At 38.2% G+C, this 23,467-nt stretch overlaps 1 protein-coding gene across 2 annotated transcripts in view; it reads left to right on the top strand.

Moving 5' to 3' along the window:
• The window catches only part of fbxo34 (F-box protein 34), a 38,345-nt gene that overhangs the window by 7,891 nt on the left and 6,987 nt on the right, over window positions 1–23,467 (top strand). For both annotated transcript variants that reach the window (XM_078233880.1, XM_078233881.1), the window contains 2 exons: window positions 17,536–17,648; window positions 19,748–19,840. The gene's annotated coding sequence lies outside the window, so the exon portion shown is untranslated. The remainder of the gene's footprint in view (window positions 1–17,535; window positions 17,649–19,747; window positions 19,841–23,467) is intronic.

The following is a 23,467-nucleotide window of genomic DNA, read 5'->3' as shown; positions in this document are numbered from 1 at the left end:
AAAGCCATTTGGCCCATTGTGCTTGTCCCATTCACTTGCCTTCTTTAAAGCCATGTAATTTTATTCTCTCCAGATAATTATCCAATTCCCTTCTGACAGTCTTTTGAATCTGCCTCTCAGCCAGTGCATTCCAAATCCTAACCACTTGCCACATTAAAAAAGGGTTTCATGTGACCATTGCTTCATTTGTCAATTGTCTTAAATTGGTGTCCTCTGGCTCTTGACATCTCTGCCAACAGGAACCGTTTCTCCCTATCTATTCAATCCTGATCCCTTATATCATTTTGACCATCTCTATCGAATCTCAATCTTTGTTTCTCCAACTATCCATATAACTGAAGCGACATTTAAAAAGCATTTGGATGGGAAAGGAATAGAGGGATATGGGCCAAATCATGGGCAATTGGGATGAGCTGGGAGGGCACCATGGTTGGCATGGACCAGTTGGGCCAAAGGGCCTGTTTCCACGCTGTTGTTGCTCTGACTCATCCCTGGAATCATTCCTGGTGAATCTTTTCTGCATTCACTCTAATGCTGTCATGTCCTTCTTAAAACATATTTGTACAGCATTGTTGAGGCAGTGCATAACTTTGTTGTTTTTGTGCTCCATGATTAGTTAAAAAGCTTAGAATCCCATATGCTTTATTATCTGCCTGCCCCGCTACCTTTTAAAGATTTGTGCATATATACCCACCAGGTCCCTCTTTTCTTGCAATGCTTTTAGAATTGTACCCTTTATTTCATATTGCCTTTCACCATTCTTCCTACTAAAATGAATCACTTTGCACTTCTCTGCATTAAATTTCATCGGCTACTTATCTACCCATTCCACCAGCCTATATATTTTGTCTTGGAAGTGTATCACTATCCTCCTCACCTTTTAAGTTTTGTGTCATCTGCAAATTTTGAAGTTGTGCCCGGTACACTCAACTCTTTGTCATTAATATATGAGTAAAGCAGAGGTTGAAACACTGATCCCTGGGGAACCCCACTATATGTCTTCCTTCAGTCTGGAAAAATAGCCATTCACCACTGCTCTGTTTCCACTCACTATGCCAGCTTTGCATTCATGCTACTACTGTCTCTTATGCTATGGACTGTAACTTTGCAGACAAGTCTGTTATGTGGCACTTTATCGAATTCCTTTTGAAGTCCATGTATGCGAACCACATTACCCTTGTTATGATCCCAGCTGATATTACTGGGTAAAAATTAGGTCTGAGTGAGACCTGGCTTGATAGATCCCAACTTTTTCTTTTGAAACCGTGGAGGAAAGTTACTGAACAAATTCACAGGAGTCTGCTGCTGAACTTTTAACGGAATAAAATATTTATTAAACAAGGAAAATGAACTATATTATATCAGATAAAAAAGATTGGAAAGATCTCAATACAAACATGTGAAAGTATTTCAGATTCACACTATTGCTTTACCCCAGCAATAACTTTACAGTTGCTTGTGACTGGCACCGTTGCAAACTGTTTTCTTCCAATGAATTCCTGAATATTTACTCTATGCCTTTCACCCAACATGTAACTCTCCCTGGGACACCCAAACACTGCTGTCTAAATTCAGTTTTCAGTAGTACCTCTGCCAAACTGATCACTTTCTATTCAAGTAACAACTACCCCCAGTAGCCTTCTAGCTTTTATCAGAGAACTAAAAATTCCTGTCTCCTTTCTGACACTCCCTGAATTCTCTCCTGTCTTTTCTCTGTATTCCACTGTTGCTAGGTAACAGTAAAGTTTTTTTTCCTACTTTGTGCTTTCTTCCCCACGATCACTAAACTTTTCACGAGTTTCTATCTTCAGCAGTTGTAAATATCTTATTAAAATGTGTATAAATACAAACAAACCCAAAAGACCTGTCCTTTCAGTCAGGAGTGCATTCAGACCTCCCCACACCGAGGTTCACAAAAGGTAAATGAAATTGAACCTTTTTTGCCTTACTTCACACACAAATATACATATTGAACTTAAAAATTATACATTGTTCATCAACCCCCCCCGTTACCTCATCAAAAAGCTCAAAGCAAGTTATTTAACCACGATTTACCTGTAACAAACCTATGTTAGGATTTTAAAATTAATCCACAATGTTCATGAGACAGTTTTGTTCTGAATTATCATTTCAATAATCTTTCCTACCATTGTGGCTAAACTGCCTGGCCAGCAGTGTGGTTTTATCCTTGCACTATTTTTGAAGAAGGATCTAACAATTCTCCTGTTCTCTGACACCACCCCTGTGAGAAGAATTGGAAGATTATGGCCAGCTCCCCTGCAATTTCCATCCTTACTTTCAGTATCGTTGGCTTTTTTTTCTGTTACTATGGCTTGTTTTTTCTATGTTAAAGCTGCTTAATAATTGTAACTGAGTCTCCTTTTGAATTGCATTATAGAAACTTTCTTATCGATCACAGAGTGCACCAAATTTTGCTTAATTATATTTCTAAGTTTAATAGTTTAGCAAGTAAAACTACTTGGTGCACTAAATAGCTCTACAATCTGTTGTCAAAAAATTCTGTATTCTGTTAATAGCTCTTTAGGGGAGGCGATGGCCTAGTGGTATTATCGCTAGACTATTAATCCAGAAACTCAGCTAATATTCTGGGGACCCCGGTTCAAATCCCGCCACGGCAGATGTGGGATTTGAATTCAATACAAAAAAAAATCTGGAATTAACAGTCTACTGATGACCATTGTTGTTTGTTAGAAAAACCCACCTGGTTCACTAATATCCTTTAGGGAAGGATATCTGCTGTCCTTACTTGGTCTGGCCTACATGTGACTCCAGAGCCACAGCAATATGGTTGACGTTCAACTGCCCTCTGAACAAGGGCAACTAGGGATGGGCAATAAATGCTGGCCAGCCAGCGACACCCATGCCCCACAAATGAATTTAAAAAATATCCATTTTAGATAGCTCATCTGCTGCCAGATAACTGTTTTCTTTAAAAAATGTTGTAAATGTTATTCTAAAAATAGGGAACATTAATGTCAACTACAAGTATTCTCAAATTAGATATAGCTTAGTTAGATACATAGTAAAGTTTCCTCTACATTGCCCAACAGTATGGATGGGAAGCTCAGAAGTGCTTTTCCATTATCCTAATGTTGAATTGAGAGCAGTTTTGTGTTGTGGGGTCCATACACAATGGGAATTCATGTAAGTATTTTCAGCACCTATTGTCCCTTGTTTATTGTTTCCAAAAAGTAGGTCATGAATTCCCCTTGAGTATGGTACAGCCCAAAATCTTATTTCGCTTAAGATATTTGCAACTGGCAGGTGTTCATCATATCGAATTAGTGAAAGACGAGTGTTATGCTGACAATAAAACTCATCTTTCAATGGCTTGCATGAAACAATGATTGTGAATTAAAATTGCACTAAAATCTCTTTTTGTACAAAACAATATCTTGGAGTGAACTGCAAGATTTTCACCCAATCAAGGGTTTTAAATTGTATTCTGTAATGACTCAAGTAATATCACAAGGAACGGTTGATGGGAAGTGATGTATCAAGCTGTAGCCACGATTTGTCCAAATGCTAGATACAAGTGCACTGAAAATTTGCTTTAATCAATGGTAGTTCAGTTGCTATTTGAAGAACAAAGTTGAATAGTAATCAGAATATTAGCACACCTTTGAAAAGAGAAGTCACTATTAAATGTATAAGGATTTTCAAAAGTTCCGTAATAAAGTTTGCATAAGGGACTAGTTGAAAACTAACGCATGACCCAAAAGGGACGCAAGAATTGAACTGTTTAATGGACAGAAAACAGTAGTGGTTAGTCTTTTTTGGACTGTAGAAATATCAACAACACCATTCTTCAGAAATAAGTGTTCAGAATGTGGCTCTTCCCAATGGCCCAGATTTTGTGGTCAGTGGCAAAGCATGGCTGCTGCCAATTACCTCAAAGAAAGCTGTCCACAAAGATCTGGCAATCTCTGTGGCGTGGTTTTCCTCTTTTCTGGCACCAAGTCGAGGGGGATATATCACCAACCCAGATAACACTCAGTGACCTGGACGCTCTTCCAACGTAACCTGACTATGCAGGGTGAAGAGGAACAGCATCGAGTGCAAAAACCATCCACCCTCTCCTCCTCCCTCACCTTCGCACAGAGTATAAAGGTTTCTTTTTAAAAAAAAAAAGAAGCATTTGACTTAAATAATAGCTGTAATTTTAAACGTAACTCAGGGCAGTCTGCAAATTCAGTACAAATGATACGTGTTGAGAATTCAAATTGCCTTCGATTAATATAGTGAGACTATGAGCTTGACTGACTGTGGCCAGTCCACTGGATTGATGTAAACATTCTTTATTTCAGTGGCTTTGTGCGGTGGTTACCTGAACCAAATGTGAAGCGATAGCAATAAGAATGCATTTTGATTAGATCTGAATTGGCTAAACTAATAGCCACAGCTTCTTTCTGAGCAAGTTTGCAGCTCTTTACTGAAGCAGACACTTCACTGGTTTTGTAGGGTTGCCAACTTTTTGCAGGTTTTTTTTTCAGGAACTGAAGATTAATCTCCAGGGCACTGGAGTGCTCGTGCGATTCTGATCGGGAAAACTAGGGCCAGATGGGCGGCACAGTGGCTAGCATTTCTGCCTCAGCGCCAGGGACCCAGGTTTGATTCTGGCCTTGGGTGACTGTGTGGAGTTTGCACACTCTCTTCATGTCTGCGTGTTTTCCTCCGGGTGCTCCGGTTTCCTCCCTCACTCCAAAAGACATGCTGGTTAGGTGCATTGGCCATGCTAAATCTTTCCTCGGTGTACCTGAACAGGTGTTGGAGTGACGACTAGGGGATTTTCACAGTAACTTCATTGCAGGGTTAATGTAAGCCTGTTTGTGACACTAATAAATAAACGTTAAACCTTAGTATCACAAGATGTGCAGGTTTTGGGGATTAGCAGGGTAAATATACAGAGTTACAGGGATAGGGCTTGGGTAAGACGATCTGTCAGAGTTGATGCAAGCTCAATGGCCTCTTCTGCACCATCGGGATCCTGTGATATCTTTACATGCAGCAACAGTGATGTCAGCAAGGAGGTAGGCAGGCAATCACATTGAAATGTTAACATACAAGTAAAACACCTTCAATGCCTGTCACTTTTTAATTTTCAGATGCAAAATAAATAAATATGATTAGATTAAAAGATACACAAGTTTATGTGGAATTTTTAATCATTGCAGCGAATAGCTTTTCAGGGACAGTGAATGTGTTTAGCAGTAATTATGAAGTGAGTATGTAGTTGAAAATTCCAGTTGCACCTCATCTAACAAGGTCCATCTTGTTCAAGGGTTTATTCAGCAAAATGAACAGAATAAGAGTATAAATTCTCATCAATTCAACTGATCTCCATTGATTGCAGTTTGGGGATGCCTAAACAGCACACTCTCTCGAGGAACACAGTGTGACCTTTGGATTAATATGCTTGTGTGTATTCTAGATGTTGTCAGTTTTAGTAGAGTAATGATAATGTTTTGCTATCATTACAACTGCAAAATAATTATATTTGATCTGGACAGGCCTTTAGGGAGACTGTCAACATTTTAAGGCAATAAGGAATAGAGAGATGAAGGGCCAAAGTTTGAAATGTTAACTCATCTATTTTCTCAACAGAGATGACAGACCTCTGAATGTTTTCAGCATCTACTGTTCCTTGTGTATTGTTTACAAAAGTAATTGTGATCAATAATTGTGAAAATACTAAGCAACTTCAAGTCGACACAGATTGAGTAGATTGAAATCAAATGAGACTTAAAAACAACTCTTATAGTGCCTTTATTGAAAAGGAGCAAGGGAATGGGACTAATTAGATGGCCATTTCAAAATTCTGAGATTGTTAGCTCAGTTTTGGTATGTTTTCACATTAAGCATTTAATTTAGCATCTTTCTGTGCAGTACCATCAATTAATTGTTGGACTCAGACCTATCCTACTGAGGTTGCTTGTTGAACCAGTCACACATTCTGTTCCTACTCATTTGTATCTGTTAAATGTAATTGGTTGAAGAAAAGTTTGCCCCCTTTCAGTTGAGGGACTTGGCTGTAAATGCTAAATAACTTGGCGTTTTGCAGAAATAATGTTTTAATGAATTTGGCTAAGTTAGATGTTAATGCACTAAGTACGTCAGGTATAGAGGCTGATATGGTAAAAGACTAGAAATTAAGCTTCTATTAGCTTTAACGTGATCAGAGAAGTACATAGAATTCCTTTCCATCATTTTCACCCAAAATCCGAACAATGTTTCAGTCAAGTGTTGTCTCCAGAATCCTGTCTGAACCATAAAGCTTGATTTTAAATCTGGCATAAGTTTAATTTTGGAATGATCTTCACATTTGAAACTTCTCATATACTTGGCATATCATTATCAAATAAATCTCACTTACCTGTATAGAAAGGGTAGCTAATGGGGAAAAAACTGGCAGGTTTTGGTTCATTAGTTGACCTTTGCTGATTTGAGATCAGATGTTTAATTGGTATTTCAGGGACTTCTCAGTTTGAGGGGTGAGAAAGTGACTTCAGGGTTTTGGAGTCATGTCACATCTATCCCTGGTGTCGATGCTGATTTTGCTCGTTATCTGGTTGATCCGATATAGGTATGTTTTACATACAGAAGACACACTACATTTAATTTGGATTTGAAGTAAGTTGTTGAATAAATGTCTAATTTCAATCACCAAATCCCAGTCGGCAGATTAGCTGTGTAAATGTATCAGAATGTGGTTCCTACTTGGGTTTTGTCATTTATTTTGAGGAGCATTGTGTATACAAAAGGTAGAAGTTGTGAGTTGATAGCATTGTGAGCTCTCATACACCAGTTCTCACCTCTGACCACCCCATCCTTTCAAAATTTGCACTGGAACCTTTTGTGGTGTTGGAATGTACATCTAACATTCCTTAATATTTCTGCACTCTCCAAAGATGCTCCTTTGTCATTATCAGAGACAGATCTTTCAAATAACTTGGCCCTATTTTCTGGAGCACCCACCTTCAGCCGCTTGCCATAATTCCTCCCTTTTTTTCAATATGTTTTCAAATCTTATTTATTTAACCATGCCTTTGCTCTATCATAGCAAGTACAGGTATTCTAAAAGTAAACCTTGGTCGTCTTTATCTAGAAGTTCCTATGTTCCTCTCTTGCCCATTGTTGCTTATTGTGAAATTCTTTTGTCATATTTTTCTACATTAAAGACATTAAGCTTCTAATTGTTTGTAGCTGAAATGCAAGTTTGTTGTTCATAGCTGAAATTAACTTATGGATATAAGTTTCAGATTTATATTTTTATATCTCCATTGCTTTCTTGAAATCAGTGATTTGCTTTTGAGATACAATTTCGCAGATGCAATCAGCCCTCCAATACTGGGTCCATATTGTTATGTTTCATGGATGCAGACATCTTTGCTAACTGGCTATAAGTTTCATTATAGCCAAACTTATTCTTGCCCAACTATTACCTACTTTCCAACACGTATTATTGAAGTCTAATCATGTAAAGAAATTCTGCCAGACTTTTTTCACCACCATCCCAATTTTGAGGGCGTAAGCTACTTGCTATTGTTCTCCGAGGACTACCCTGGATGAAATCAAATGAGTACAAATCGGGTGTTTGTGTGGTCTTATACTGTACCAGGTTAGGGCATTGATCCACTGAGCCACGGGAGAGGCAAAATAATGTATTTTTAAAAATGTATAGCTGTCAACCCAAAGCAGTTTCTATTTTGGCATTATAATGAAGTTAATACTTTTCTAGATTTTCAATAAATCATGAATAAGCAGCTTTTCTTAAGCCTGTATTATATATTGCAAGTGGTTAGTCATTGTGCTGCAGTGCTTAATTGTCATCTTTTACCAGTGGATGAGCTCCCACTCCATTTTAAGAGAGCTTCTTTACCTCGTGTCTTTTCACAGATTTTCTGTTTGAAATGTCTTATTACTAGCTGCAATTTTGTTGTTCTGTGTAATTATTTCTACGTTCTAATACAAATTTTCAAGGATTTCGTGAATCTGCTCTTGGTGAAAATTCGGATAAGACTTTGTATATTTTACATAGATTGTGTAAAATACACAACTGAGAAAAGGATCATTTGTCCTAAGCAATCCATGCAGTGTTTATTCTTCACTCAAGCCGCCTTTCTCATCTAACTCTATCATCATTATCTTATCTAACCTGCCCTTAAATGAATCTGGACTATTTGCTGAACCACTCCCTGTGGTGGCAAGTTCCACATTCTCACCACTCTCTGGGCAAATAAATCCTTTCTGAATTCACTCTTTGATTCCTTGGTGACTATTTTATTTTGCTGACCTCTGGTTTGCTCTTCCCCATGAGTGGAAACACTGTCTTTACTCCATCAAAAACCATTCGTTATTTTAAAGCCCTCCATTAGGCCCACCCCATAGCCTTTCAAGGGAACAGAGATCCATCCTATGCATCCTTTCCTGAGAATTACAACCGTGCACCCTATCCAGTACCTCTATCCTTTTTTAAAAATATGGTGACCAGAATAGATAGATGTTGAGGATGTTTCCCCCTTATGGGGGTATCTAGAACCATTCAAGATGGAGATGAGGAGGGATTTCTTCTTTCAGAGGGTCATTAATCTTTGGGATTCTCTTCCACAGGGAGTACTGGAGGCTGGATCATTTGAATGTATTCAAGGCAGCATTAGACAGATTTTTTTAATCTACAAGGGAATCGGGGTTATGGGGAGGCAGGCAGGAAAGTCGAGGTAAGGTTGCAGTCTGATGAGTCACGATCTTATTAAATGGTGGAGCAGTCTTCAGGGGCCAAATAGCCCATTCCTGTTCCTATTTCTTACGTTGTAGCAGTGAGCTCTAACCAATTAAATTAGTTTTATTTTCAGGGTGTCATTGCTCATAAATTTAAAAGATAAAGAATACAGATAGAGTGCTTTTAACTCCCATGAGTAACTAAAGAATATCAGTCAGGGTGCACATGCGAAGACCACCCCAGACAAGTTCGCCTCCAAGTTGCACACCATCCTGACCAGAAACTTATTGCTTCCCTTGATTGTAGCTGGCTCAAAAATTGGAAGCACTGTGGGAGTATCTTTACCACTGGAATGCAGCAGTTCAGAAAGACAATTCATTACCACCGCCTTGAGGGCAATTGGGATGGGCATTAAATGCTGGCGGTGTTGGAGACGCCCAATCCCATTAATGAATTTAAACCTCCTTGCATAATAGTTGCACGAATAAATAAATGTAGATTGCTGTAGTTATCTAATTTGTGTCTGTCACTCCAATTATCACATTTAAAATAATTATGGTTGTATAAAATATATGCAACAATATACCAAATTTGTAAAATACATCAATTTATTAACAAAGAGTACATCGTACAATGCATTTATTGGGCAATGCTAGATATCCACCTAAGTTTGGAACTGGAGTTGCATATGAACTTTGATAGGGATCATCAGATGACTTATAAATTATTGAAGACATCATTTGACCAATGAAGTGATTCGTTTGATTGGAATACCTTTTGTTTTACAATCATGTACTGATTGAACAGTTAACATATTTATATGGTGGCTTGAATACACAAAGTCTATCCTAAAGGCACTGGAAAAGAATACTTGTTTTATCAGAATACAATACGAATTGTTATGTGCATCACCTTTTTAAAAAAAAGTCTAATTCAGAAAAAAATTTAATTAAGGAAGTCTGAGTAAAAGGCTAGGCCATAGTTCAGGACGCCATTCATGTTGGAAGGAATAGGAGAGATGATGAAGCCCAAGTCACGATGTGATGCCAATAGGCTTGGATTTCAAAAGCATGATGATAACCGTGAGAAAGTAAGACTAAAGAGCTTAAGGATTTCTATTTGTGACATTCTGAGAAAGGATGAATTGATGGGAGGTAGTAAAGTGAGTCTTAAATGAGGAGAAATGAAGACCTAACAAGATCATATTGGAACTTGAGACTGGAACAGAGCATTGGCTTTGGATATTCAGGACACAAGTGTGTCTTGCGTTGTCCTGTGTACATTCTGTGTTCAAATTGAAAGCAGCTGTTAGTTAATTGAACTGGAAACTCTGCTATTGCTGTCACCTGCTAAAACTATTCCAAGATCATCCTGGAATGCAAAGATAACTTTTCTTCACTGCAAATTGCTGCAAATTCCCCTATAGTAACTCTATCCCTTTCCCTAGCAGCAGTCTGAGTATAGACCAGTTTGTTTGCAACCTTGGTGTCACATCTGATCCCTAGGTGACCTTCTGAGCTCATTTTTGCCCCATCACTTATGGCCACCTATTTCCACCTCCATCAATCTCCCTGTCTCAGCTCTTCTGTTGCTGATTCCCTTATTTGTGCCACTGTTACCCACAGACATGACTATTCCAATGTGCCATGATGTGGCCATCACGCCAAGGCCATCCCCACACCCCCACTTCTTGCCTTCAAAAAACCGCACAACCTCAAACAGACCATTGTCCGCAGCAAACTACCCAGCCTTCAGGAGAACAGTGACCACGACACCACACAACCCTGCCACAGCAACCACTGCAAGACGTGCCGGATCATCAACACGGATGCCATCATATCACGTAAGAACACCATCCACCAGGTACACGATACATAATCTTGCAACTCGGCCAACTATCTGATATGCTGCAGGAAAGGATGTCCCGAGGCATGGTATATTGGGGAGACCATGCAGACGCTACGACAATGGATGAATGAACACCGCTCGACAATCACCAGGCAAGAGTGTTCCCTTCCAGTCGGGGAATACTTCAGCAGTCACGGGCATTCAACCTCTGATCTTTGGGTAAGCGTTCTCCAAGGCGGCCTTCATGACACATGACAACGCAGAATCGCTGAGCAGAAACTGATAGCCAAGTTCCGCACACATGAGGACGGTCTCAACCGGGATCTTGGGTTCATGTCACACTATCTGTAGCCCCCACGATTTGCCTGGGCTTGCAGAATCTCTCTAACTGTCCTGGCTGGAGACAATACACATTTCTTTAGCCTGTGTTTAACCCTCTCTCCAAAAACATTGTCTGTACCTTTAAGACTTGATTACCTGTAAAGACTTGCATTCCAACCATTATCTTGTAAATTGAGTTTGTATCGGTGTATGCCCTGTTTGTGAACACGAGTCCTCACTCACCTGATGAAGGAGCAGTGCTCTGAAAGCTTGTGCTGCCAAATAAACCTGTTGGACTTTAACCTGGTGTTGTGAGACTTCTTACTATTCCAATGTACCCCATGACTGATCTTCCATGTTCTACAATCCATAAACTTGGAAGTCATTGAAAACTCTGCTGTCCATGTCTTAACCAGCCCCAGGTCCTATCACCCTTGTGCTCACTGACGTAAATTGGTTCCTGGTCACTCAGTGTTTTAATTTTAAAAATCTCATTCTTGTTTTCATTCGATGGCCTCACTCCTCCTTATCTTTGTAATCTCTTCTAGCCCACAATGTTCACAGATACTTGCACTCTTCTAATTTGGGGTCTCTTGGCAACTCTGATTTTAATTGCACCATTGTTGGTGGTTGCTTAGGCCCTAAACTTTGGAATACCTTTTTCACCTCGCTTTCCTCCTTTAAGGCACTCCTTAAAACCTGCCTCTTTGACCAAGCTTTTGGGTAATGTGACCTAATCATCTCGTGTGATTCGGTGACCTATTTTGCACCATTTTATTACCATAAAGGCACCATAAAAATATTAGTTGTTGAAGCTCTACATTGCTATGTAGTTGAACTGTTGCTCTTTGGGGTATAATATATATATTATGTTCAAGCTGTAGTCACAAGGATGGCTACAGTGCACCTGTATTTTATATTAAAATGTGTTGCTTACCATCGTATTCTTAGGCAGAGCATAAACCTATACTTGTCAGCTATCTAATGACCAATTAGTGACTATCCTGCTTGTTGGAGGTGGAGATAAATTGAGTCTTTGTGGTTCAATTGGTTTAAAGGTGGAATGTTTAGCATTGGAAGATTAAAATTATGTTTGGTCTCCATTGGTAGCCTTGGGTAACTTGTGTTCTAATAATAGCCTCACACCAACGTACCTGAGATTGATAACCCAGTGAAGATATCTGATCAATTTTCACATTCTGTTGTCTGAGAGGGGAGAGGGAGAGGGGGAGGGGGGGGGGGGGCACCACTTCTATCTTGAACACTGTCTGTAGGTTTGTTACAATTATTGTTTGTATTCAGTGAGATCAACAATTTGTAAAAATTAATTTTGTGCTTTTTATGTTATGCACATATCAAAGAAAGAAAGCTCTTCCGAATATAGCGTTTTAAGTCTCTCAAAGCACGTCTTGTGGAGTGAATTTTGTTGTGCAGTTTTCACCTGTGTTTGAACTGAAGTCCAGTAAATACTTTCTGATGCTGATAATGCAACTGTATTATCATGGAGCTCTCAAAAATTGGCCTGCTGATGTTGGACATAAAACTGGTTGGAATTAAGCCAGCAGTAGTGAGTTAGTATTTTTCATTAATCAGTGAATTGATGTTTTCATGTTGGATTTTGAACATTAACATATTCAATTTTTAAAAATAAATGAAAATTTCACTTATTCAGTTAGACCTGTTGTAGCTCTGAAAGAAACCCAGACGTTTTAAAAAATAAAATGGAAACCTGCAATTAAAAACAAAGTTGTAGAAATTTCTATATATAGAATCCTACAATGCAGAAGGAGGCCATTCAGCCTATCGAGTCTGCACCGGCCGCAATCCCATCCAGGCCATATCACCACAACCTCATGCATTTACCCTAGCTAGTCCCCCTGACTCTAAGGGGCAATTTAGCATAGCCAATCCATCTAACCTGCACATCTTTGGACTGGGAGGAAATCGGAGCACCCGGAGGAAGCTCCCACACAGACAGTGACCCAAGCTGGGAATCAAACCCGGGTCCCTGGTGCTGTGAGGTAGCAGTGCCTGCCACCGTGCCGCCCCCACCAAGTGAAGAGTTTGGTTTGTGGTGAAAGGTACACTACCAAAATGCTGACTTGTCTTTCCTCTGGAGATGCTGATTTACCTGGTGTGCATTTTCTGCAATTTTGGTTTAACCCTTTGTCTTAGATTCATTAACATTCCCATAATTATTTTTACACTGTGGCACAAATTGATCAATAGCTCATTGATCTGACATACATCAGTTACATCTCCAAGAGGCAGTGTGCTTTTAAAGAATATGATGTATTATAAGCACATTGGTCAAAGAACAGATGGTTGTGGGATCACCTGAGATGTGAAAAAAAAGAGAATATTCGTGCTGTTAGGGCCCAGGACCAGAACCCCAAGTTACATTAGGATGCCAGATTAGACCCTAACAATTTTTCTATTTTCACATAAATGTGAGGAAAGGATATTTTGCTTCAGGAGTAATTCCACCGACAAATTAGGGATCTTTTATAGTAAAACAAACTTTATTTAATAACACAGTTTAAATATAAATATAATTCTAACAAATGAAGCAGCTTAACCATTAACAGTTGAACAATATTTAAAAATGAAAGAGAACAACTTTAATTTCTAATTTATCACTGTTTCAGTTCCAAATATACAACATTCTCACAGACTTAAAGGCCATTTCAAATATAGTTAGCAATCACAAATAGTGTAGACAGTATTGAAGCTTTCCGAAAGAAAATTAGTTTCAGAAGCCTGTAAAATCCTTCTCGCTTCAACTGAAAACTCCAACTCACTTCTGCGAAAGCCTTTTTCCTCTGCTACAGACCCAAGACTGCACATAACCCACATCATCACGTAACCTTGTCAATCACTAATCTGAAATCTCAGGAGAACTTACGAAAATAAAAGTCCATTAACTCTACTAAGCATAACCACTTACAAGGCCGAAATGAGTAATTATTTTGCTTCCTCAGCACCTGAGCTGAATTACCCACAGACATTCTGACTGTAGCATAAAGCTGAATTTTTAAACATTCCCCATAAGCATAAAAATATATATATATTATCCATATCAATACAACACTATCATAATGCATAAAATTGTTTTAGCAAAAGTGGTATGGAGCTGAATAGAATCAAATAACTAACCATAAATTGGTGCAACATGTAAGTAGAGAGAAAAATAGCATGAGAGAAAGGAGCGAGTAGTGTTTAAGGAAACTGCATGTATTGTAATATGTGGATTGTGGAAAAAGTAAACTGAGCAAATACTTTGTAGGATGATCTAGACTTAAAGCGTTACTGGAACCTGGCTGCAAACTGGACAAAAATGGAAAATAAAACAATTGGCATATAATAAATGTAAGAGAAATAGAAAAGAAAGTGGAGTAGCAGTATTGGTAAAACAATAGTACACGCTGTTGAGAGGTTGATATAGGCAAGAAATGCTTATTGATTGTGAATATGATTGGGACTCAAGGATAAAGAGCTAGTTGTATTGAAAAAGGTATATTACAAACCTCTAAATTCTGGGAAAGAGATTGAAGCAATTTTCTGTCAGATTAGTGAAATGAGTAGGCACGGCAATTGTTGAGAGCGATTTGAATTATCCACTTATCGACAGGGACAGTGAGGGAGGATATGGAGTTCCTAAAATGTGCTTACAAGGCTGGAGTGGCTGCTGCATCTGGTTGATATACAAATAGATGGAAGTTGATTTAACTAAACGTGGATGAGCAACTTGGGAGTAATGACCACAGTATGAAATGATTTAAGAGCCAACTTGAAAGGGGGGAAAATCCTTATGAAAAATGGAGCCCAAGATTTAATTGGGACAGATTTTAGGAAGGTGAGTGGTGGCCAGTGGAGGAGAAATTGGCACCCACAACTGTATAGGACAATTGGATGTTTCTAAAAGATGTTTCAAAGATACCAAATAACAATGTTGCATTAGAAGTGAAGGAAACTATTGGTAGTTTTAGTATGCCTTGGAGATAACTAAAGACGAGAATTGATTAGAATTGAAGATGGCTATTGTGGACTATAATAATCATGAAAAAACTGAAGATCTGAGGAAATAAAAGGTATGGGAGAAAAACACATGAAATGGAACATGCCCTGAAAGGAAAGGATTGTAAGTTTGTAGATGATAAAAAACTGTTGGGCATTTAACAAATACCGAGCATCAGTCTTTACTCCGGAGAAGGATTTTGGAAAAGAGGTGAATTTTGAAAAGGGAGAACGAGCTGAGCAATATTATAATGGATAAAATAATGTAGATGTTGGTTAGGCTGCTGGAATATTAAAAAATCAGCTAGATGGGATGCATCCTCGTGCGGAAAGAAATTGTCGAGATAGTATGTTTCAGGACTCTATTGATTGTGGATGTATGTCAGGAGACTGGAGGGTGGCCAAATTAAATTGACAACCTGAGGTAATGCTGATAATTTCGGGACACTTATCTTGATGTTTGTGGTTGGGATAATTTCAAAGTTTTCCATTAATGGTGAAATTACTATGTAGCTGGACAAAAAGAGAATCGCTGCTGGCACAGATTTCCAAAGAGATGGTCATACTTGACAAATCTTTTGAGTCCTTGGAGTGTAAGATCTGGTAAATGGTGGGAAATGCAGTGTATATTGGCTGGTTGGGCAAATGGCTTACTTCCATCTTGTAACTTATAACATATAAGGTGTGTTGAATAAAATGTATTAATTGATGTAATCAGCGATACTTAGAGTACATGCATTTTCAGGTAAATTCCATTAACACACACACTGTTCAACAGAATTAAAACAAGGCAAGCCTTTTTTGTACACAGGAGTTGGTGTTGAATTTATTGAAATATTTCATATTAATTATCCTGTCTCAAGTATGAATATAGCTTTGTTTAGAGAATTTTCAAAATTGTAGTCAGTTCTCCGAAGTGACGAGTGTTGAAATGCTTTTATTGTAAGTCCCTTTTAAATTGGAGTAGCATCTTTTATTTCTCTGAGTGGATGTTATGCAGTTTTTAACACTGTTCAGCCTGCTGTGCTGATGGTGCTGTAGTTTGACCCTCAACATCTCTGCTCAAGATGTAAATGTTACTCTTCCCGATATTTAACTATCTCTTGTTGGAAGTGCACACGAATTAATTAATGTTTTATAAGAATAGAATTGAACTCTGCTGTGATGCCATTCTATCTCCTCACCAATGATTTAATACTCTGCAGACACTTGCTGTCAATGTTCATAAATGAAAAAATACTACAATGGATAAGGGAACAGTTTTTCTGGAATGCGTGGAATTATATTGCCTTCAGGAAAGAAGACAGCCCAGTTAAATTACATTATACTTGTGCTAATCTTTTCATTGGGCTCAAAGCAACTCAGTCTCTCAGAGAGAGACTGAGACAAATGCGAAAGTATTAACAGACTGTTAATACTTTTGCATTTGTCTCAGTCTCTCTCTGAGAATATGAGTTCATGGGTAGAAAATGTTTGCTGGTTCACGATCTGCTCTAATAGTTCATAGTATTTTGGTAAATTGGCTGGATGAGTGAACGTTTAATGGTGCCCTGCTATAAGAACCGGCTGACAGAGCAAATTAATCTTTGTCTCCAGCTAAGGGTTACGCCTAAAAACTCAGCCATTAGTCAACATCTTGTAGGTTTGGGCCTTCATTTATCAGTTTGTTGCTGCTGCCGAAAAATTCCAGGCCCAAGAAGGCTTGCCTATTTTTGTGGAGCTGTGGGTGGAGTAACAAGAATGTAATCAGCTTGCTGGGAGGGAGTTACTTTGTGCAGCAAATTAAGTATTGACCAACTGAGCCATATATAGACATATCAGTTCTACCAGATACTTTCAGGTACGTGCCTGTCGATCTTGCCTGGGCTTTTCTGTTAATTTTTAATGGGAACCTGTAAGGTAGTTGTATAGTAAGTTTTTACATTGCTGTAAACTGATGAGCATTGTACTACAGAAATGTGCCTGTAGCTGGTAGTGAAAATTGTTAGATCTATATTTCTGGGGTAAAGAGAGTTTGCACTGGATGTTTAATCGGGACTAGATTTCTTGAGTAATATGGTGTGACATTCCTTTGTTTTAGTTGTGAAATACTGTCTTGTTCCTGCAGGTCTCTAGAGTGCAAAGTAAAGCAATCTGCTGGCAGCCTGTACTTCAGCAATCGAACCCTTCTCCCTGAGCTCATGCTTTGCGCTGTTAACTATTGCCGCTTTCTTGTGCTGCATGTATGTGTCTATCCCATGAGCTTGGTGGTTGTGAGAAGGGGTGATGAATGTTCTTTGAAGATTAATTTTGAATTCTAGTTATTTTAACCATTAAGCAATTGGTTTCCTAGCTGGTTTCATTTATATGTTGTAACGGTGAACTCATTTCCAAATTACTCTCTCAACTTTCCATGGACTGAAAAAGTAGCATCTTGTTTCCTTCTAGTATAAATAAATTAATAGAGGTAATGAAAATTTCATTCATGCCTTGGCAGTCTATTATCGTTTCTACATAGTTGATTGACATAGAATGGTGTGAGAGAGCTGAAGTTTATGTGCAACAAAACTGAATTGGTTTTGGTATTTTCATGTTGTTTTCAGCATTGTTTCCTGTTTTCTCTTTTTCAGTTTGTTTCTGAAGATGATGTGGTAAGGCCTTGTGGTAAGAAGTCATGACAGGTCTCAGGATGTAGGAAACAGTGAAGGAAGTGACGGCGTGCCTTACTTTGGAATCGCCTCTGGTGAGGATATTAAAAAGTGTCAGCTTATACTACAGAAACAAAGTGCATATTTCATGAACCCAACAATAAGTAAATTGAAAGTTCAAGCGAGAACAACATTGGAAATATAACACTGTGCATAAATCAACAGCAATTGTAAAAGTCTTTTGTGTTACATCAGTTTTGTGACAATAGATTCCCACATTTCCTGGGCATTCAAAATTAAAAGGGTTTAACCTGATTCCCAAGGTCCCTTCTGGTGCCTGTTCATTTGAAGGCTTGGTGCCTTTAAATTCTTTTGCACGGCAGCAACCGTGACCACACACTAACTTAAAGGGGACTTGAGTTGCTGCAGGGCCATGTACATTATTGGTCAGATATTTTCCACTCTTCCTATCCATTTTGCTTCTCTGTCATTTGCTGTGTCTCCTTTTTAAACTTCTGCTTTTCTACTTTTTTCATATGTTAACTGTGCCAGGAAAGGAGAGAAGAAATTGCTGCGATCCCCATTGAGGCCAATGGCATTTAAAATGAAATTTGAACTTCTAGTTAACAGCTGAAAAGGATGACACAGCAAGAATTCATGTTAAGATTTTTACTATAACAGATTACAAAAATTTGCAAAGCACTGTTTTTGTAAGCAACCTACATTTAAACTACAGAAAGGAATATTCTTTTATACTTAACAGATATAGCCCACTCCACAGAATTAGAGCCCTTGTAGCAAACAATCCACTGTCGCTTCCAGTTTCTAATGGGTGCACATTTTCCCATTTCACTTGGTATTAACAATGTCCAGATGCTTCTCTCAGCTTTTGGAGAGTTTCCCAAATCACTTCCAGCTGTAAAACCCACTCCAATGATACTTCTTCACGCCAACCCACTTGCCACACTCGGACAAATCTCCCAGATTCCTTAGATGGCTATGGAATCCACCTCTCCCGCCTTTGGCTTTGGTAGCTCACAAAGAACAACAGCCTCCTCTCTCTGCTGTTCCTCCCTCTCTTGGAACTGGCAAGTCTATTTACTGTCATTTGTTCCCAGGTCTGAGAATTTGGAATAGCTTCATGAACTCCTTTATTTTAATTTGAGTTTAAAGACACAGTTTAAGATGTAATCTTAACCTCATAATTGTAACAAAATGACTATCTTGGCTTATTCCAACCTGCTTAAGTAATACTATTGCTTAATTCAGAGATAAATTGGTGGTAATATTTTGGAGGGGTGAAGGGGCTTCCATACCAGATATGTGAAGCACAGCTACAAAGAGAGGGGTCAGTAATCTCCAATCCCCCCACCCCATGAATTCAATCGAAAGAATTTGTGCTTAAATTAGGTATTTTTGACAACCATGCATTGTTGTTCCAGTTAACATGCACTGTATTCAGGATTTTCAAATTTCTCAACCTTTCCTGGTTAGGTCTATGACCTAACTTCATTGCTTTGTGGAATTTGTTTCTTTTTTAATCACAGTAGTACTGACCTAATGTAAGTATTGAGGATATGTTATACATCAATCAATCTGGTTTCAACAGTTTGTTAACTTAATTAAATATTAACTTGTGAGAATATGAAATGCACATCAATCTGTTTAAAAAGAAAATTAATTAGGAATCCACTTTTCCTCCAGTAAAGTCACCACAGATATTTTGTTATGTGAAAGGCATTCTATAAATGTTGCTTTTTGAATGGTCACGGAACCACAGTTCCAAAAATCATATTTCCTTTAATGTTTATCACTTTTTTTCCCTCCTCTCCATCCTTGCCCTTTTCCATGATCTCTTACAAGGATAGCAGAATTTTGTTTGGTAGTATGGTGTGGCAGGGATTGGGGGAGAGGAAATTGGAAAGGTTGGAGATATCACGTGGTCTGCTAAGATTAGTAACGGTTGAGCTGCAACTTCTTATTCATTGTCAATCAAATGGTCTGTACAAGTTTTGATACTTGTACAGACCTTTACTTAGGTAGGAATGTTATTCTAATGAAAATTAGTATTAATGCATATTGTAATTTTATTTTTATATATATTATGTCATTCCTTCTAAATGTTCTGTCCATCAAGTTTTTAAACCAAATTACCACTATTTTCTGTTTACTGACTTTCAACTCTTTTCATCAGGTAAACTCTTATTCCCTTGTGCAAGTTGGTTTTGATATATTTATGACTCCAAAAGAGACATGAAGGTGTGATGTAAAAAGACCACATTTCAAGGTATGTAGCAATAGCAAGTATAAATGTACCTCAAACTTGGTAATTCTGTATTTGATAAACCTGTTCCTGATGTGTTTACTATTCACCCCAGTTTGGTATTATTTGCAAACTCAGTTTTAAATCTTTTCCCACTTCATTATAAACAGTATTGATCCCTGAGGCACCTCACAAGTTACATTGTTCCATGCCTCTTCAACTCCTTTGCTTTTAGATGCTTTTCAATCTGTTGTAGAAGTACTCCGCCCTTACCAAGCATTCTAACATTGTGGCCCAATCTCCTCTCCTGCACTATATCAAATGCTTTACTAAAATCTAAATAAAGGACATTCAAGCTATTTCTGTCCAGGTTATAGTGAAGCTAATGGCACTGGCTGTTACTATGGAGTAAATTTGACAGCAGTGGCTAGCATCTGTCCATCCGCAGTTGAATGCAGAGATTCCACAAACTTTGCTACACCGGTTCTTCACGGAGAGATTCGGCAGTCAAGCATATGAAAGGAGTGAAGCTGTGCCACTTGCCTACAAATGTGTCAGAAAAAGTTAGGGCATGTCCATTCAGGTACAAGTGAATTTTTAATGGTGTGATAAATTTTAATTACTGTCAAACAACCTTTCTAGTATTGAAAATATACTTGCACAAATATGGTGGCTCATTCCTTCAAATCTTAATTATTAATAGAGATTTCATAACAGTTATTATTTTAACTATTTGTCTCTTCAATTCCATCTTTTCCCCTCAATTTTGTGACTTTACATTGAATCAGTTATTCTGCATTGTAATCTTGATTTAGATTCTGCTTGTCTCAGTAAGGATATTTCTATGTGATTTATTGAAGAAATATGTGGTTGGCTTGATCGTACAACGTTCATATCTCTGTAGAGGTTACCACGCTGTATCAGATTCCCAATGACCATAAATTTCTGTACAAAAGTCTGGGCAGCTGTAGGTGTAATGAATAATGAGTGCCATTTGTTTTCTGCTGATCACAAATTCCAGGCCAACTTGTTTTATACTCCCCATCCCATCAGTTTTGACTGTCCCGATTAGGTTTTTTATAAGCTCCCTTACTTTAATTCTTGTAACTGCTGTTTTTGGTCCACTTCGGGTTTTTATATCTGAAGGAAGCAATTTTTTGCCTTTTGCCCTTTTTCTCTCGGGTATGTCTGTCTTAGTTATCACAGTGTTGAGTTTACCATTACCTTCCATCTTGAGTTAACAAATATGTATTCATGAAATTGTTCTACTGTACTTATCCCTTCTAAAATAATAATCTGATCTACTGCCCATAGCTTGCTTGTCATGCCATTGAATGTCAAAAAGGGGAAGAAATAGAATATGAGTGAACTAGCCAGGAATATAAAAACAGATTGCAAGAGCTTTTACAAGTGTATATATAAAGGAAGACAGTCACTAAAGCAAACATTGGTCCCTTAGAAGCAGAAACAGAAGAATTTATCATGAGGAATGAGGAATTGACAGAGCCATTGTTTTGTGACTGTCATCACAGTAGAAAGCACAAGTTACATGCCAGAAATAGAGGGTAACCTATAATAGGAGTGATAAAATTAAGGTAATTAATATCAGCAGGGAAAAAGTACTTGAGAAATTCAAGATACTAAAATCCGACTAATCTCTGGGACTTGATAGTCTACGTCCTAGGGTTTTAAAAGGGATGACCGCAGAGATAGCGAATGAGCTGGTTACGATTTTCTAAAATCCCCTAGATTCTGAATGGTCCCAGCAGGTTGAAAGCTGACGAATGTAACGCCACTATTCAAGAAATGAGGAACAGATACAAGGGGGATCCACAGGCCAGTTAGCCTGACATCAGGTGTTGGGACAGTGCTGGAATCCAATATTAAGGAAGTCTGAACAATGCAATTAGAAAAAGTTAGTACAATTAGAACAAATCAGCTAGTTTTATGAAAGGGAAATCCTGTTTGAAAATGTGTAAACTTTTGGAAAATAGTTTGTTGTGTTCCTTTTGTTGTCTAACGTAATATGGATGTTAAATTGAACCATATTTTACTTCCAACATGCACTGTCACTGTAACCTACTGCTCCAGCATTACCTGTTGTTACACAGCCACAAGTTCAGTGTTACTTCCTGTATTGTAGATTACTTAATCATTTGGGTCATGTGAGCAGTTCATTATCACACCCAGAAACACACATTTTTCAATTACACCTGTTGAGGTCCTGATTTATTCCTGATAAATTGAAACTGTAGAGGACAAATGATTATTTTTTCCTCATTTACACCTCTTGTTTGTCGTGTTTTGGGGTTTTTTATTGATCTAGTGGCTAGTTTCATTCCAGTCATTAGTTTCTTTACCTTAATGTTATTTAATTTGGTGCACAATGCTTCCATTACATTTGTACCCAATTCCAATCAGTCCAAGGGCTTTCTCAATACTAAACAAAAAGAGCCACCCTTCCTAATTTATTCTTTCTGTAAGTCCGTACACCTATAAAGTTAATACTAACCCTGTTGTTAGTTAGCTAAATCTCATGTCCATAATAACTGTATATATTTCATTAGTATAAAGTTTGATATCTCCCATTTTATTTTCGAGATTTGTGATTTGCACACAGAAAGCTGAGGGCTTTATTATCTCTTAATCTTGAGACTTCTATGTCTTTTTGTGCTATTATCTTTTTCTGTATCAAATCTACTGTACATTGTCACTAGGTATACACTTGTATAGTGCTTCAGTGTTTCTCATCTCTTCTGTAGCTCCTGTATTCCCTACACATTCTAGCTCAACATACCTTATTCTGGTCTTTCTTGCTCCAATCTCTACAAATCTGACCCCGATAAAGCCTTTAAAAGTTCTTCCCTTGCAAGTTTAAGTAATCCGAGACTGCTCAATTTTAACCCTTTAGTAAGAGGTTTGGCACCATTTTGTTTGAAGTGAAATCCACCCCTCCTGTATGGTTTCCCTGTTTCCCAGATATATTCCCAAGATCCAAGACATCGGAAATCTCCTTCCATGTGCCACCCTTCAAGCAACATAGTTCACGTGTCTCAACTGGAAAATGAGATGGAAGCAGCTAGAACTGGATACAATCTGAGATTACTGTTTTGGAAATCTTGAACCTCAATCTAGTCCAGCTGTTGAAAATGGCGGTGTAATTTCCAGTGTAAGCCCAATGGCCTATGTTCCCTACAGCTGCAATTGGGAGGCAACGTAACATGAGACTCCTAGTCACAACTACTGAAAACACACACCTTTTATTATTGAGAACTTCATGATAGCCATCTCACTATTGGTGACCATGAAACCATCATCGATTTTTATAACATCCCGCTGGTTCACTAATATCCTTTTAGGAAAGGAAATCTGCTATCCTTGCTTAGTCTGGCAATATGCTTGACTCTCAACTGCTCTGAAAAGACTTAGCAAGCCACTTAGTTCAACAGCACTTAAGGAAGGGCAACAAATGCCAATGATGCCCACATCGCATGAAAGAATAAATGATAATCAATTTCCTCCTTCCTACCTATAGCCCTTTTCTCCTTGGTGTCAGCTTTATCTCCTTTCCCTTTGGGGGCAGTGAGCCATTTCCTCACCTTGCTTCATTATCAAACACTGACTCTCAGTTTGTATAATGCACGTTTTAGT

Source organism: Mustelus asterias, chromosome 18 (genome assembly GCF_964213995.1).
Source record: "Mustelus asterias chromosome 18, sMusAst1.hap1.1, whole genome shotgun sequence".
NCBI lineage: Eukaryota > Metazoa > Chordata > Chondrichthyes > Carcharhiniformes > Triakidae > Mustelus > Mustelus asterias.
Note: the sequence above shows the minus strand (reverse complement) of the source record. Positions and strands in the feature narration are given on the sequence as shown.